We start from the raw sequence: 18,311 nt of genomic DNA, 5'->3' as shown, positions 1-18,311 counted from the left end.
CCAAGTTCATTCAGATAGCGGTGTAGATATTTCCACGTTTATAGAGATGGCGGTGTAGATATTTCCATGTTCATACAGATGGCGGTGTAGATATTTCCATGTTTGTACAGATAGCAGTGTAGTTATTTCCATGTTTATGGAGATAGCAGTGTAGATATTTCCATTGACATACAGATAGCTGTGTAGATATTTACATGTTCATACAGATGGCAGTGTAGATATTTCCATGTTCATACGGATGGCAGTGTAGATATTTCCATGTTCGTACAGGTGGCGGTGTAGATATTTCCATGTTTATACAGATAGCAGTGTAGTTATTTCCATGTTTATAGAGATAGCAATGTAGATATTTCCATTGATATACATATAGCTGTGTAGATATTTGCATGTTAATACAGATAGCGGTGTAGGTATTTCCATGTTTATACAGACAGCAGTGTAGATATTTCCATGTTTATAGAGATAGTGGTGTAGATAATTTCAATTTTATACAGATAGCTGTGTTGATATTTCCAAGTTCATACAGATAGCGGTGTAGATATTTCCACGTTTATACAGATGGCGGTGTAGATATTTCCATGTTCATACAGACGGCGGTGTAGATATTTCCATGTTTATAGAGATGGCGGTGTAGATATTTTCATGTTTACACAGAAGGCGGTGTAGATATTTCCATGTTTACACAGATAGCGGTGTAGACATTTCCATGTTTACACAGATAGCGGTGTGCATATTTCCATGTATATGCAGATAGAGGTGTAGATATTTCCATGTTCATGCAGATAGAGGTGTAGATATTTCCATGTTCATCCAGATGCCGGTGTAGATATATCCATGTTCATACAGAAGGTGGTGAAGACATTTCCATGTTCATACAGATGGCGGTGTAGATATTTCCATTTTCATAAACATGGCGGTGTAGATATTTCCATGTTCATAGAGACGGCGGTGTAGATATTTCCATGTTCATACAAATGGCGTTGTAGATATTTCCATGTTCATAGAGATGGCGGTGTGGATATTTCCATGTTTATACACATAGCAGTGTAGTTATTTCCACATTTATAGAGATAGCAGTGTAGATATTTCGATTGATATGCAGATAGCTGTGTAGATATTTGCATGTTCATACAGATAGCACTGTAGATATTTCCATGTTCATACTGACAGCGGTGTAGACATTTCCATGTTTACACAGATAGCGGTGTGGATATTTCCATGTATATGCAGATAGAGGTGTAGATATTTCCATGTTCATGCAGATAGCGGTGTAGATATTTCCATGTTCATCCAGATGCCGGTGTAGATATATCCATGTTCATACAGAAGGTGGTGAAGATATTTCCATGTTCATACAGATGGCGGTGTAGATATTTCCATTTTCATACACATGGCGGTGTAGATATTTCCATGTTCATAGAGATGGCGGTGTAGATATTTCCATGTTCATACAAATGGCGGTGTAGATATTTCCATGTTCATAGAGATGGCGGTGTGGATATTTCCATGTTTATACCCATAGCAGTGTAGTTATTTCCATGTTTATAGAGATAGCAGTGTAGAAATTTCGATTGATATGCAGATAGCTGTGTAGATATTTGCATGTTCATACAGATAGCGGTGTAGATATTTCCATGTTTATACAGATAGCGGTGAGTATATTTCCATGTTTATACAGATAGCGGTGTAGATATTCCCATGTTTATACAGATAGCGGTGTAGATATTTCCATGTTTATTGAGATAGTGGTGTAGATAATTTCAATTTCATACAGATAGCAGTGTAGATATTTCCAAGTTCATACAGATAGCGGTGTAGATATTTCCACGTTTATAGAGATGGCGGTGTAGATATTTCCATGTTCATACAGATGGCGATGTAGATATTTCCATGTTTGTACAGATATCAGTGTAGTTATTTCCATGTTTATGGAGATAGCAGTGTAGATATTTCCATTGATGTACAGATAGCTGTGTAGATATTTACATGTTCATACAGATGGCAGTGTAGATATTTCCATGTTCATACGGATGGCAGTGTAGATATTTCCATGTTCGTACAGGTGGCGGTGTAGATATTTCCATGTTTATACAGATAGCAGTGTAGTTATTTCCATGTTTATAGAGATAGCAATGTAGATATTTCCATTGATATACATATAGCTGTGTAGATATTTGCATGTTCATACTGATAGCGGTGTAGATATTTCCATGTTCGTACAGATAACGGTGTAGATATTTCCATGTTCATACAGATAGCGGTGTAGATATTTCCATGTTCAAACAGATAACGGTTTAGATATTTCCATGTTCATACAGATAGCGGTGTAGATATTTCCATGTTCATACAGTTAGCGGTGTAGATATTTCCATGTTCATACAGATGGCGGTGTAGATATTTACATGTTCATACAGATAGCGGTGTAGATATTTCCATGTTCGTAGAGATGGCGGTGTAGATATTTCCATGTTCATAGAGATGGCGGTGTAGATATTTTCATGTTTATGCAGACAGCGGTATAGATATTTCCATGTTTATACAGATGGTGGTGTAGATATTTCCATCTTTATAGAGATGGCGCTCTAGATATTTCCACGTTTATAGAGATACTGGTGTAGTTAATTCCAAGTTTATAGACACAGCATTGTAGATATTTCCATGTTTATACAGATAGCGGTGAAGATATTTCCATGTTTATACAGATAGCGGTGTAGATATTTCCATGTTTATACAGATAGCGGTGTAGATATTTCCATGTTTATAGAGATAGTGGTGTAGATAATTTCAATTTTATACAGATAGCAGTGTAGATATTTCCAAGTTCATACAGATAGCAGTGTAGATATTTCCACGTTTATAGAGATGGCGGTGTAGATATTTCCATGTTCATACAGATGGCGGTGTAGATATTTCCATGTTTATAGAGATGGCGGTGTAGATATTTTCATGTTTACACAGATGGCGGTGTAGATATTTCCATGTTTACACAGGTAGCGGTGTACACATTTCCATGTTTACACAGATAGCGGTGTGGATATTTCCATGTATATGCAGATAGAGGTGTAGATATTTCCATGTTCATGCAGATAGCGGTGTAGATATTCCCATGTTCATCCAGATGCCGGTGTAGATATATCCATGTTTATAGAGAAGGTGGTGAAGATATTTCCATGTTCATACAGATGGCGGTGTAGATATGTCCATTTTCATACACATGGCGGAGTAGATATTTCCATGTTCATAGAGATGGCGGTGTAGATATTTCCATGTTCATACAAATGGCGGTGTAGATATTTCCATGTTCATAGAGATGGCGGTGTGGATATTTCCATGTTTATACAGATAGCAGTGTAGTTATTTCCATGTTTATAGAGATAGCAGTGTAGATATTTCGATTGATATGCAGATAGCTGTGTAGATATTTGCATGTTCATACAGATAGCGGTGTAGATATTTCCATGTTCATACTGATAGCGGTGTAGATATTCCATGTTCATACAGATAACGGTGTAGATATTTCCATGTTCATACAGATGGCGGTGTAGATATTTCCATGTTCATACAGATGGCGGTGTAGATATTTACATGTTCAAACAGATGGCGGTGTAGATATTTCCATGTTCGTACGGATGGCAGTGTAGATATTTCCATGTTCATACAGGTGGCGGCGTAGTTATTCCCATCTTTTTACAGATAGCTGTGTAGTTATTTCCATGTTTATAGAGATAGCAGTGTAGATATTTCCATTGATATACAGACAGCTGTGTAGATATTTGCATGTTCATAGAGATAGCGGTGCAGATATTTCCATATTCATATAGATAGCGGTGTAGATATTTCCATGTTCATACACATAGCGGTGTAGATATTTCCATGTTCATACAGATAACGGTGTAGATATTTCCATGTTCGTACAGATAGCGGTGTAGATATTTCCATGTTCATACAGATAGCGGTGTAGATATTTCCATGTTCATACAGTTAGCAGTGTAGTTATTTCCATGTTCATACAGATAACGGTGTAGATATTTACATGTTCATACACATGGCGGTGTAGATATTTCCATGTTCGTAGAGATGACGGTGTAGATATTTCCATGTTCATAGAGATGGCTGTGTAGATATTTTCATGTTTATGCAGATAGCGGTATAGATATTTCCATGTTTATACAGATGGTGGTGTAGATATTTCCATGTTTATAGAGATGGCGGTCTAGATATTTCCATGTTTATAGAGATACTGGAGTAGTTATTTCCAAGTTTATAGAGACAGCGTTGTAGATATTTCCATGTTTATACAGATAGCGGTGAGTATATTTCCATGTTTATACAGATAGCGGTGTAGATATTTCCATGTTTATACAGATAGCGGTGTAGATATTTCCATGTTTATAGAGATAGTGGTGTAGATAATTTCAATTTTTTACAGATAGCAGTGTAGATATTTCCAAGTTCATACAGATAGCGGTGTAGATATTTCCACGTTTATAGAGATGGCACTGTAGATATTTCCATGTTCATTCAGATGGCGGTGTAGATATTTCCATGTTTGTACGGATGGCAGTGTAGTTATTTCCATGTTCATACACGTCGCAGTGTAGATATTTCCATGTTCATACAGATAGCAGTGTAGTTATTTCCATGTTCATAGAGAGAGCAGTGTAGATATTTCCATTCATATACAGATAGCTGTGTAGATACTTACAGGTTCATACAGATGGCGGTGTAGATATTTCCATGTTCGTACGGATGGCAGTGTAGATATTTCCATGTTCGTACAGGTGGCGTTGTAGATATTTCCATGTTTATACAGATAACAGTGTAGTTATTTCCATGTTTATAGAGATAGCAATGTAGATATTTCCATTGATATACATATAGCTGTGTAGATGTTTGCATGTTCATACTGATAGCGGTGTAGATATTTCCATGTTCGTACAGATAGCGGTGTAGATAATTCCATGTTCATACAGATAACGGTGTAGATATTTCCAAGTTCATACAGTTAGCGGTGTAGATATTTCCATGTTCATACAGATGGCGGTGTAGATATTTCCATGTTCATACAGATGGCGATGTAGATATTTACATGTTCATACAGATGGCGGTGTAGATATTTCCATGTTCGTAGAGATGGCGGTGTAGATATTTCCATGTTCATTGAGATGGCGGTGTAGATATTTTCATGTTTATGCAGATAGCGGTATAGATATTTCCATGTTTATACAGATGGTGGTGTAGATATTTCCATGTTTATAGAGATGGCGGTCTAGATATTTCCATGTTTATAGAGATACTGGTGTAGTTATTTCCAAGTTTATAGAGACAGCATTGTAGATATTTCCATGTTTTTACAGACAGCGGTGAAGATATTTCCATGTTTATACAGATAGCGGTGTAGATATTTCCATGTTTATACAGATAGCGGTGTAGATATTTCCATGTTTATAGAGATAGTGGTGTAGCTAATTTCAATTTTATACCGATAGCAGTGTAGATATTTCCAAGTTCATACACATAGCGGTGTAGATATTTCCACATTTATAGAGATGGCGGTGTAGATATTTCCATGTTCATACTGATGGCGCTGTAGATATTTCCATGTTTTTAGAGATGGCGGTGTAGATATTTTCATGTTTACACAGATGGCGGTGGAGATATTTCCATGTTTACACAGATAGCAGTGTAGACATTTCCATGTTTACACAGATAGCGGTGTGGATATTTCCATGTTTATGCAGATAGCGGTGTAGATATTTCCATGTTCATACAGATAACGGTGCAGGTATTTCCATGTTCATACAGATAGCCTTGTAGATATTTCCATGTTCATAAGGTTAGCGGTGTAGATATTTCCATGTTCATGCAGATGGCGGTGTAGATATTTACATGTTCATACAGATGGCGGTGTAGATATTTCCATGTTCGTACAGAAGGCGGTGTAGATATTTCCATGTTCCTAGAGATGGCGGTGTAGATATTTCCATGTTTATGCAGATAGCGGTATAGGTATTTCCATGTTTATACAGATGGTGGTTTAGATATTTCCATGTTTATAGAGATGGCGGTCTAGATATTTCCATGTTTTTAGAGATAGTGGTGTAGTTATTTCCAAGTTTATAGAGACAGCGTTGTAGATATTTCCATGTTTATAAAGATAGCGGTGAAGATATTTCCATGTTTATACAGATAGCGGTGTAGATATTTCCATGTTTATACAGACAGCAGTGTAGATATTTCCATGTTTATAGAGATAGTGGTGTAGATAATTTCAATTTTATACAGATAGCGGTGTAGATATTTCCAAGTTCATACAGATAGCCGTGTAGATATTTCCACCTTTATAGAGATGGCGGTGTAGATATTTCCATGTTCATACAGATGGCGGTGTAGATATTTCCATGTTTATAGAGATGGCGGTGTAGATATTTTCATGTTTACACAGATGGCGGTGTAGATATTTCCATGTTTACACAGGTAGCGGTGTACACATTTCCATGTTTACACAGATAGCGGTGTGGATATTTCCGTGTATATGCAGATATAGGTGTAGATATTTCCATGTTCATGCAGATAGCGGTGTAGATGTTCACATGTTCATCCAGATGCCGGTGTAGATATATCCATGTTCATACAGAAGGTGGTGAAGATATTTCCATGTTCATACAGATGGCGGTGTAGATATTTCCATTTTCATACACATGGCGGTGTAGATATTTCCATGTTCATAGAGATGGCGGTGTAGATATTTCCATGTTCATACAAATGGCGGTGTAGATATTTCCATGTTCATAGAGATGGCGGTGTGGATATTTCCATGTTTATACTCATAGCATTGTAGTTATTTCCATGTTTATAGAGAGAGCAGTGTAGATATTTCGATTGATATGCAGATAGCTGTGTAGATATTTGCATGTTCATACAGATAGCGGTGTAGATATTTCCATGTTCCTACAGGTGGCGGTGTAGATATTTCCATGTTTATACAGATAGCAGTGTAGTTATTTCCATGTTTATAGAGATAGCAATGTAGATATTTCCATTGATATACATATAGCTGTGTAGATATTTGCATGTTCATACTGTTAGCGGTGTAGATATTTCCATGTTCGTACAGATACCGGTGTAGATATTTCCATGTTCATACAGATAGCGGTGTAGATATTTCCATGTTCAAACAGATAACGGTTTTGATATTTCCATGTTCATACAGTTAGCGGTGTAGATATTTCCATGTTCATACAGATGGCGGTGTAGTTATTTACATGTTCATACAGATAGCGGTGTAGATATTTCCATGTTCGTAGAGATGGCGGTGTAGATATTTCTATGTTCATAGAGATGGCGGTGTAGATATTTTCATGTTTATGCAGATAGCGGTATAGATATTTCCATGTTTATACAGATGGTGGTGTAGATATTTCCATCTTTATAGAGATGGCGCTCTAGATATTTCCATGTTTATAGAGATACTGGTGTAGTTAATTCCAAGTTTATAGAGACAGCATTGTAGGTATTTCCATGATTATACAGATAGCATTCAAGGTATTTACATGTTTATACAGATAGCGGTGTAGATATTTCCATGTTTATACAGATAGCGGTGAAGATATTTCCATGTTTATAGAGATAGTGGTGTAGATAATTTCAATTTTATACAGATAGCAGTGTAGATATTTCCAAGTTCATACAGATAGCGGTGTAGATATTTCCACGTTTATAGAGATGGCGGTGTAGATATTTCCATGTTCGTACAGATGGCGGTGTAGATATTTCCATGTTTTACAGATAGCGGTGTAGATATTTCCATGTTTATACAGACAGCAGTGTAGATATTTCCATGTTTATAGAGATAGTGGTGTAGATAATTTCAATTTTATACAGATAGCTGTGTAGATATTTCCAAGTTCATACAGATAGCGGTGTAGATATTTCCACCTTTATAGAGATGGCGGTGTAGATATTTCCATGTTCATACAGACGGCGGTGTAGATATTTCCATGTTTATAGAGATGGCGGTGTAGATATTTTCATGTTTACACAGAAGGCGGTGTAGATATTTCCATGTTTACACAGATAGCGGTGTAGACATTTCCATGTTTACACAGATAGCGGTGTGGATATTTCCATGTATATGCAGATAGAGGTGTAGGTATTTCCATGTTCATGCAGATAGCGGTGTAGATATTTCCATGTTCATCCAGATGCCGGTGTAGATATATCCATGTTCAAACAGAAGGTGGTGAAGATATTTCCATGTTCATACAGATGGCGGGGTAGATATTTCCATTTTCATACACATGGCGGTGTAGATATTTCCATGTTCATAGAGACGGCGGTGTAGATATTTCCATGTTCATACAAATGTCGGTGTAGATAATTCCATGTTCATAGAGATGGCGGTGTGGATATTTCCATGTTTATGCACATAGCAGTGTAGTTATTTCCATGTTTATAGAGATAGCAGTGTAGATATTTCGATTGATATGCAGATATCTGTGTAGATATTTGCATGTTCATACAGATAGCGGTGTAGATATTTCCATGTTCGTACAGATAGCTGTGTAGATATTTCCATGTTCATACACATAGCGGTGTAGATATTTCCACGTTTATAGAGATGGCGGTGTAGATATTTCCATGTTCATACAGATGGCGGTGTAGATATTTCCATGTTTGTACAGATAGCAGTGTAGTTATTTCCATGTTTATGGAGATAGCAGTGTAGATATTTCCATTGATATACAGATAGCTGTGTAGATATTTACATGTTCATACAGATGGCATGTAGATATTTCCATGTTCATACGGATGGCAGTGTAGATATTTCCATGTTCGTACAGGTGGCGGTGTAGATATTTCCATGTTTATACAGATAGCAGTGTAGTTATTTCCATGTTTATAGAGATAGCAATGTAGATATTTCCATTGATATACATATAGCTGTGTAGATATTTGCATGTTCATACTGATAGCGGTGTAGATATTTCCATGTTCGTACAGATACCGGTGTAGATATTTCCTTGTTCATACTATTAGCGGTGTAGATATTTCCATGTTCAAACAGATAACGGTTTAGATATTTCCATGTTAATACAGATAGCGGTGTAGATATTTCCATGTTCATACAGTTAGCGGTGTAGATATTTCCATGTTCATACAGATGGCGGTGTAGTTATTTACATGTTCATACAGATAGCGGTGTAGATATTTCCATGTTCGTAGAGATGGCGGTGTAGATATTTCCATGTTCATAGAGATGGCGGTGTAGATATTTTCATGTTTATGCAGATAGCGGTATAGATATTTCCATGTTTATACAGATGGTGTTGTAGATATTTCCATCTTTATAGAGATGGCGCTCTAGATATTTCCATGTTTATAGAGATACTGGTGTAGTTAATTCCAAGTTCATAGAGACAGCATTGTAGGTATTTCCATGTTTATACAGATAGCGTTCAAGGTATTTCCATGTTTATACAGATGGCGGTGTAGATATTTCCATGTTTATACAGATAGCGGTGTAGATATTTCCATGTTTATAGAGATAGTGGTTTAGATAATTTCAATTTTATACAGACAGCAGTGTAGATATTTCCAAGTTCATACAGATAGCGGTGTAGATATTTCCACGTTTATAGAGATGGCGGTGTAGATATTTCCATGTTCATACAGATGGCGGTGTAGATATTTCCATGTTTTACAGATAGCGGGTGTAGATATTTCCATGTTCATACAGATAGCGGTGAAGGTATTTCCATGTTTATACAGACAGCAGTGTAGATATTTCCATGTTTATAGAGATAGTGGTGTAGATAATTTCAATTTTATACAGATAGCTGTGTAGATATTTCCAAGTTCATACAGATAGCGGTGTAGATATTTCCACCTTTATAGAGATGGCGGTGTAGATATTTCCATGTTCATACAGACGGCGGTGTAGATATTTCCATGTTTATAGAGATGGCGGTGTAGATATTTTCATGTTTACACAGAAGGCGGTGTAGATATTTCCATGTTTACACAGATAGCGGTGTAGACATTACCATGTTTACACAGATAGCGGTGTGGATATTTCCATGTATATGCAGATAGAGGTGTAGATATTTCCATGTTCATGCAGATAGCGGTGTAGATATTTCCATGTTCATCCAGATGCCGGTGTAGATATATCCATGTTCAAACAGAAGGTGGTGAAGATATTTCCATGTTCATACAGATGGCGGTGTAGATATTTCCATTTTCATACACATGGCGGTGTAGATATTTCCATGTTCATAGTGACGGCGGTGTAGATATTTCCATGTTCATACAAATGTCGGTGTAGATATTTCCATGTTCATAGAGATGGCGGTGTGGATATTTCCATGTTTATACACATAGCAGTGTCGTTATTTCCATGTTTATAGAGATAGCAGTGTAGATATTTCGATTGATATGCAGATAGCTGTGTAGATATTTGCATGTTCATACAGATAGCGGTGTAGATATTTCCATGTTCGTACAGATACCGGTGTAGATATTTCCATGATCATACAGATAGCGGTGTAGATATTTCCATGTTCATACAGATAACGGTGTAAATATTTCCATGTTCATACAGATAGCGGTGTAGATATTTCCATGTTCATACAGTTAGCGGTGTAGATATTTCCATGTTCATGCAGATGGCGGTGTAGATATTTACATGTTCATACAGATGGCGGTGTAGATATTTCCATGTTCGTAGAGATGGAGGTTTAGATATTTCCATGTTCATAGAGATGGCGGTGTAGATATTTTCATTTTTATGCAGATAGCGGTATAGATATTTCCATGTGTATACAGATGGTGGTGTAGATATTTCCATGTTTATAGAGATGGCGGTCTAGATATTTCCATGTTTATAGAGATACTGGTGTAGTTATTTCCAAGTTTATAGAGACAGCGTTGTAGATATTTCCATGTTTATACAGATAGCAGGGAGTATATTTCCATGTTTATACAGATAGCGGTGTAGATATTTCCATGTTTATTGAGATAGTGGTGTAGATAATTTCAATTTTATACAGATAGCGGTGTAGATATTTCCACCTTTATAGAGATGGCGGTGTAGATATTTCCATGTTCATACAGACGGCGGTGTAGATATTTCCATGTTTATAGAGATGGCGGTGTAGATATTTTCATGTTTACACAGAAGGCGGTGTAGATATTTCCATGTTTACACAGATAGCGGTGTAGACATTTCCATGTTTACACAGATAGCGGTGTGGATATTTCCATGTATATGCAGATAGAGGTGTAGATATTTCCATGTTCATGCAGATAGCTGTGTAGATATTTCCATGTTCATCCAGATGCCGGTGTAGATATATCCATGTTCATACAGAAGGTGGTGAAGATATTTCCATGTTCATACAGATGGCGGTGTAGATATTTCCATTTTCATACACATGGCGGTGTAGATATTTCCATGATCATAGAGACGGCGGTGTAGATATTTCCATGTTCATACAAATGGCGGTGTAGATATTTCCATGTTCATAGAGATGGTGGTGTGGATATTTCCATGTTTATACACATAGCAGTGTAGTTATTTCCATGTTTATAGAGATAGCAGTGTAGATATTTCGATTGATATGCAGATAGCTGTGTAGATATTTGCATGTTCATACAGATAGCGGTGTAGATATTTCCATGTTCATACTGACAGCGGTGTAGAGATTTCCATGTATACACAGATAGCGGTGTGGATATTTCCATGTATATGCAGATAGAGGTGTAGATATTTCCATGTTCATGCAGATAGCAGTGTTGATATTTCCACGTTCATACAGGTGCCGGTGTAGATAATCCCATCTTTTTACAGATAGCTGTGTAGTTATTTCCATGTTTATAGAGATAGCAATGTAGATATTTCCATGTTCATACAGATAGCGGTGTAGATATTTGCATGTTCATAAAGATAGCGGTGTAGATATTTCCATGTTCATACAGATAACGGTGTAGATATTTCCATGTTCGTACAGTTAGTGGTGTAGATATTTCCATGTTCATACAGATAGCGGTGTAGATATTTCCATGTTCATACAGATAACGGTGTAAATATTTCCATGTTCATACAGATAGCGGTGTAGATATTTCCATGTTCATACAGTTAGCGGTGTAGATATTTCCATGTTCATACAGATGACGGTGTAGATATTTACATGTTCATACAGATGGCGGTGTAGATATTTCCATGTTCGTAGAGATGGAGGTGTAGATATTTCCATGTTCATAGAGATGGCGGTGTAGATATTTTCATGTTTATGCAGATAGCGGTATTGATATTTCCTTGTGTATACAGATGGTGGTGTAGATATTTCCATGTTTATATAGATGGCGGTCTAGATATTTCCATGTTTATAGAGATACTAGTGTAGTTATTTCCAAGTTTATAGAGACAGCTTTGTAGATATTTCCATGTTTATACAGATAGTGGTGAGTATATTTCCATGTTTATACAGATACCGGTGTAGATATTTCCATGTTTAAACAGATAGCGGTGTAGATATTTCCATGTTTATTGAGATAGTGGTGTAGATAATTTCAATTTTATACAGGTAGCAGTGTAGATATTTCCAAGTTCATACAGATAGCGGTGTACATATTTCCACGTTTATAGAGATGGCGGTGTAGATATTTCCATGTTCATACAGATGGCGGTGTAGATATTTCCATGTTTGTACAGATAGCAGTGTAGTTATTTCCATGTTTATGGAGATAGCAGTGTAGATATTTCCATTGATATACAGATAGCTGTGTAGATATTTACATGTTCATACAGATGGCAGTGTAGATATTTCCATGTTCATACGGATGGCAGTGTAGATATTTCCATGTTCGTACAGGTGGCGGTGTAGATATTTCCATGTTTATACAGATAGCAGTGTAGTTATTTCCATGTTTATAGAGATAGCAATGTAGATATTTCCATTGATATACATATAGCTGTGTAGATATTTGCATGTTCATACTGATAGCGGTGTAGATATTTCCATGTTCATACAGATACCGGTGTAGATATTTCCATGTTCATACAGATAGCGGTGTAGATATTTCCATGTTCATACAGATAGAGGTGTAGATATTTCCATGTTCATACAGATAGCGGTGTAGATATTTCCATGTTCATACAGTTAGCGGTGTAGATATTTCCATGTTCATACAGAAGGCGGTGTAGATATTTACATGTTCATACAGATAGCGGTGTAGATATTTCCATGTTCGTAGAGATGGCGGTGTAGATATTTCCATGTTCATAGAGATGGCGGTGTAGATATTTTCATGTTTATGCAGATAGCGGTATAGATATTTCCATGTTTATACAGATTGTGGTGTAGATATTTCCATCTTTATAGAGATGGCGCTCTAGATATTTCCATGTTTATAGAAATACTGGTGTAGTTAATTCCAAGTTTACAGAGACAGCATTGTAGATATTTCCATGTTTATACAGATAGCGGTGAAGGTATTTCCATGTTTATACAGATAACGGTGTAGATATTTCCATGTTTATACAGATACCGGTGTAGATATTTCCATGTTTATAGAGATAGTGGTGTAGATAATTTCAATTTTATACAGATAGCAGTGTAGATATTTCCAAGTTCATACAGATAGCGGTGTAGATATTTCCACGTTTATAGAGATGGCGGTGTAGATATTTCCATGTTCATACAGATGGCGGTGTAGATATTTCCATGTTTTACAGATAGCGGTGTAGATATTTCCATGTTCATACAGATAGCGGTGTAGATATTTCCATGTTCATACCGTAAGCGGTGTAGATATTTCCATGTTCATACAGATGGCGGTGTAGATATTTCCATGTTTGTACAGATAGCAGTGTAGTTATTTCCATGTTTATAGAGATAGCAGTGTAGATATTTCCATTGATATACAGATAGCTGTGTTGATATTTACATGTTCATACAGATGGCGGTGTAGATATTTCCATGTTCATACGGATGGCAGTGTAGATATTTCCATGTTAGTACAGGTGGCGGTGTAGATATTTCCAGGTTTATACAGATAGCAGTGTAGTTATTTCCATGTTTAAAGAGCTAGCAATGTAGATATTTCCATTGATATACATATAGCTGTGTAGATATTTGCATGTTCATACTGATAGCGGTGTAGATATTTCCATGTTCGTACAGATAGCGGTGTAGATATTTCCATGTTCATACAGATAGCGGTGTAGATATTTCCATGTTCATACAGATAACGGTGTAGATATTTCCATGTTCATACAGATAGCGGTGTAGTTATTTCCATGTTCATACAGTTAGCGGTGTAGATATTTCCATGTTCATACAGATGGCGGTGTAGATATTTACATGTTCATACAGATAGCGGTGTAGATATTTCCATGTTCATAGATATGGCGGTCTAGATATTTCCATGTCCACAGAGATTTTGGTGTAGATATTTTCATGTTCATGCTGATAGCGGTATAGATATTTCCATGTTTTTATAGATGGTGGTGTAGATATTTCCATGTTTATAGAGATGGCGATCTAGATATTTCCATGTTTATAGAGATACTGGTGTAGTTATTTCCAAGTTTATAGAGACAGCATTGTAGATATTTCCATGTTTATACAGATAGCGGTGAAGATATTTCCATGTTTATACAGATAGCGGTGTCGATATTTCCATGTTTATAGAGATAGTGGTGTAGATAATTTCAATTTTATACAGATAGCAGTGAAGATATTTGCAAGTTCATACAGATAGCGGTGTAGATATTTCCACGTTTATAGAGATGGCGGTGTAGATATTTCCATGTTCATACAGATGGCGGTGTAGATATTTCCATGTTTTTAGAGATGGCGGTGTAGATATTTTCATGTTTACACAGATGGCGGAGGATATATTTCCATGTTTACACAGATAGCGGTTTAGACATTTCCATGTTTACACAGATAGCGGTGTGGATATTTCCATGTTTATGCAGATAGCGGTGTAGATATTTCCATGTTTATACAGATAGCGGTGCGGATATTTCCATGTTTATACAGATAGTTGGGCAGATAGTTCCATATTTATACAGATAGCGGTGTAGATATTTCAATCTTAATACAGATGGCGGTGTAGATGTGTCCATGTTTGTACAGATGGCGGTGTAGATATTTCCATGTTCATACAGATGGCGGTGTAGATATTTCGAAGTTTATAGAGATAGCGCTGTAGTTATTTCCATATTTAAAGAGAAATCTCTGTAGATATTTCCATGTATATGCAGATAGCTGTGTAGATATTTCCATGTTCATGCAGATAGCGGTGTAGATATTTCCATGTTCATCCAGATGCCAGTGTAGATATATCCATGTTCATACAGATGGCGGTGAAGGTATTTCCATGTTCATACAGATGGCGGTGTAGATATTTCCATGTTCATACAAATGGCGGTGTAGATGTTTCCATGTTCGTAGAGATGGCGGTGGAGATATTTCCATGTTCATACAAATGGCGGTGTAGATATTTCCATGTTCATAGAGATGGCGGTGTAGATATTTCCATGTTTGTACAGATTGCAGTGTAGTTATTTCAATGTTTATAGAGATAGCAGTGTAGATATTTCCATTGATATACAGATACCTGTGTAGATATTTGCATGTTCATACAGATAGCGGTGTAGATATTTCCATGCTCATTCAGATAGCAGTGTAGATATTTCCATGTTCATTCAGATAGAGGTGCATATATTTCCATGTTCATACAGATAGCGGTGTAGATATTTCCATGTTCATACAGATAGCGGTGTAGATATTTCCATGTTCATACAGTTAGCGGTGTAGATATTTCCATGTTCATACAGATGGCGGTGTAGATATTTACATGTTCATACAGATGGCGGTGTAGATATTTCCATGTTCGCACGGATGGCAGTGTAGATAATTCCATGTTCATACAGGTGGCGGTGTAGTTATTTCCATGTTTATACAGATAGCAGTGTAGTTATTTCCATGTTTATAGAGATAGCAGTGTAGATATTTCCATTGATATACAGATAGCTGTGTAGATATTTGCTTGTTCATACAGATAGCGGTCTAGATATTTCCATGTTTATACGGATAGCGGTGTAGATATTTCCATCTTAATACAGATGGCGGTGTAGATATGTCCATGTTCGTACAGATGGCGGTGTAGATATTTCCATGTTCATACAGATGGCGGTGTAGATATTTCGAAGTTTATAGAGATAGCGCTGTAGTTATTTCCATATTTATAGAGAAATCTCTGTAGATATTTCCATGTATATGTAGATAGCTGTGTAGATATTTCCATGTTCATGCAGATAGCGTACATATTTCCATGTTCATCCAGATGCCGGTGTAGATATATCCATGTTCATACAGATGGCGGTGAAGATATTTCCATGTTCATACAGATGGCGGTGTAGATATTTCCATGTTCATACACATGGCGGTGTAGATATTTCCACGTTCATAGAGATGGCGGTGTAGATATTTCCATGTTCATTCAAATGGCGGTGTAGATATTTCCATGTTCATAGAGATGGTGGTGTAGGTATTTCATTGTTTGTACAGATAGCAGTGTAGTTATTTCCATGTTTATAGAGATAGCAGTGTAGATATTTCCATTGATATACAGGTAGCTGTGTAGATATTTGCATGTTCATACAGATAGCGGAGTAGATATTTCCATGCTCATACAGATAGTGGTGTAGATATTTCCATGTTCATACAGATAGCGGTGCAGATATTTCCATTTTCATACAGATAGCGGTGTAGATATTTCCATGTTTATACAGATGGCGGTGTAGATATTTCCATGTTCATACAGTTAGCGGTGTAGACATTTCCATGTTCATACAGATGGTGGTGTAGATATTTCCATATTCGCACGGATGGCAGTGTAGATATTTCCATGTTCATACAGGTGGCGGTGTAGATATTTCCATGTTTATACAGATAGCAGTGTAGTTATTTCCATGTTTATAGAGATAGCAGTGTAGAGATTTCCATTGATATACAGATAGCTGTGTAGATATTTGCATGTTCATACAGATAGCGGTGTAGATATTTCCATGTTCGTACAGATAGTGGTGTAGATATTTCCATGTTCCTACAGATAGCGGTGTAGATATTTCCATGTTCGTACAAATAACGTTGTAGATATTTCCATGTTCATACAGATAGCCTTGTAGATATTTCCATGTTCATACAGTTAGCGGTGTAGATATTTCCATGTTCATGCAGATGGCGGTGTAGATATTTACATGTTCGTACAGATGGCGGTGTAGATATTTCCATGTTCGTACAGAAGGCGGTGTAGATATTTCCATGTTCATAGAGATGGCGGTGTAGATATTTCCATGTTTATGCAGATAGCGGTATAGGTATTTCCATGTTTATACAGATGGTGGTGTGGATATTTCCATGTTTATACAGATGGCGGTCTAGATATTTCCATGTTAATAGAGATAGTGGTGTAGTTATTTCCAAGTTTATAGAGACAGCTTTGTAGATATTTCCATGTTTATAAAGATAGCGGTGAAGATATTTCCATGTTTATACAGATAGCGGTGTAGATATTTCCATGTTTATACAGACAGCAGTGTAGATATTTCCATGTTTATAGAGATAGTGGTGTAGATAATTTGAATTTTATACAGATAGCTGTGTAGATATTTCCAAGTTCATACAGATAGCGGTGTAGATATTTCCACGTTTATAGAGATGGCGGTGTAGATATTTCCATGTTCATACAGATGGCGGTGTAGATATTTCCATGTTCATACAAATGGCGGTGTAGATATTTCCATGTTCATAGAGATGGCGGTGTGGATATTTCCATGCTTATACACATAGCAGTGTAGTTATATCCATGTTTATAGAGAGAGCAGTGTAGATATTTCGATTGATATGCTGATAGCTGTGTAGATATTTGCATGTTCATACAGATAGCGGTGTAGATATTTCCATGTTCATACTGATAGCAGTGTAGATATTTCCATGTTCATACAGTTAACGGTGTAGATATTTCCATGTTCATACAGATGGCGGTGTAGATATTTCCATGTTCATACAGATGGCGGTGTAGATATTTACATGTTCAAACAGATGGCGTTGTAGATATTTCCATGTTCGTACGGATGACAGTGTAGATATTTCCATGTTCATACAGGTGGCGGTGTAGATATTCCCATCTTTTTACAGATAGCTGTGTAGTTATTTCCATGTTTATAGAGATAGCAGTGTAGATATTTCCATTGATATTCAGATAGCTGTGTAGATATTTGCATGTACATATAG

Source organism: Gorilla gorilla, chromosome 19 (genome assembly GCF_029281585.2).
Source record: "Gorilla gorilla gorilla isolate KB3781 chromosome 19, NHGRI_mGorGor1-v2.1_pri, whole genome shotgun sequence".
NCBI lineage: Eukaryota > Metazoa > Chordata > Mammalia > Primates > Hominidae > Gorilla > Gorilla gorilla.
Note: the sequence above shows the minus strand (reverse complement) of the source record.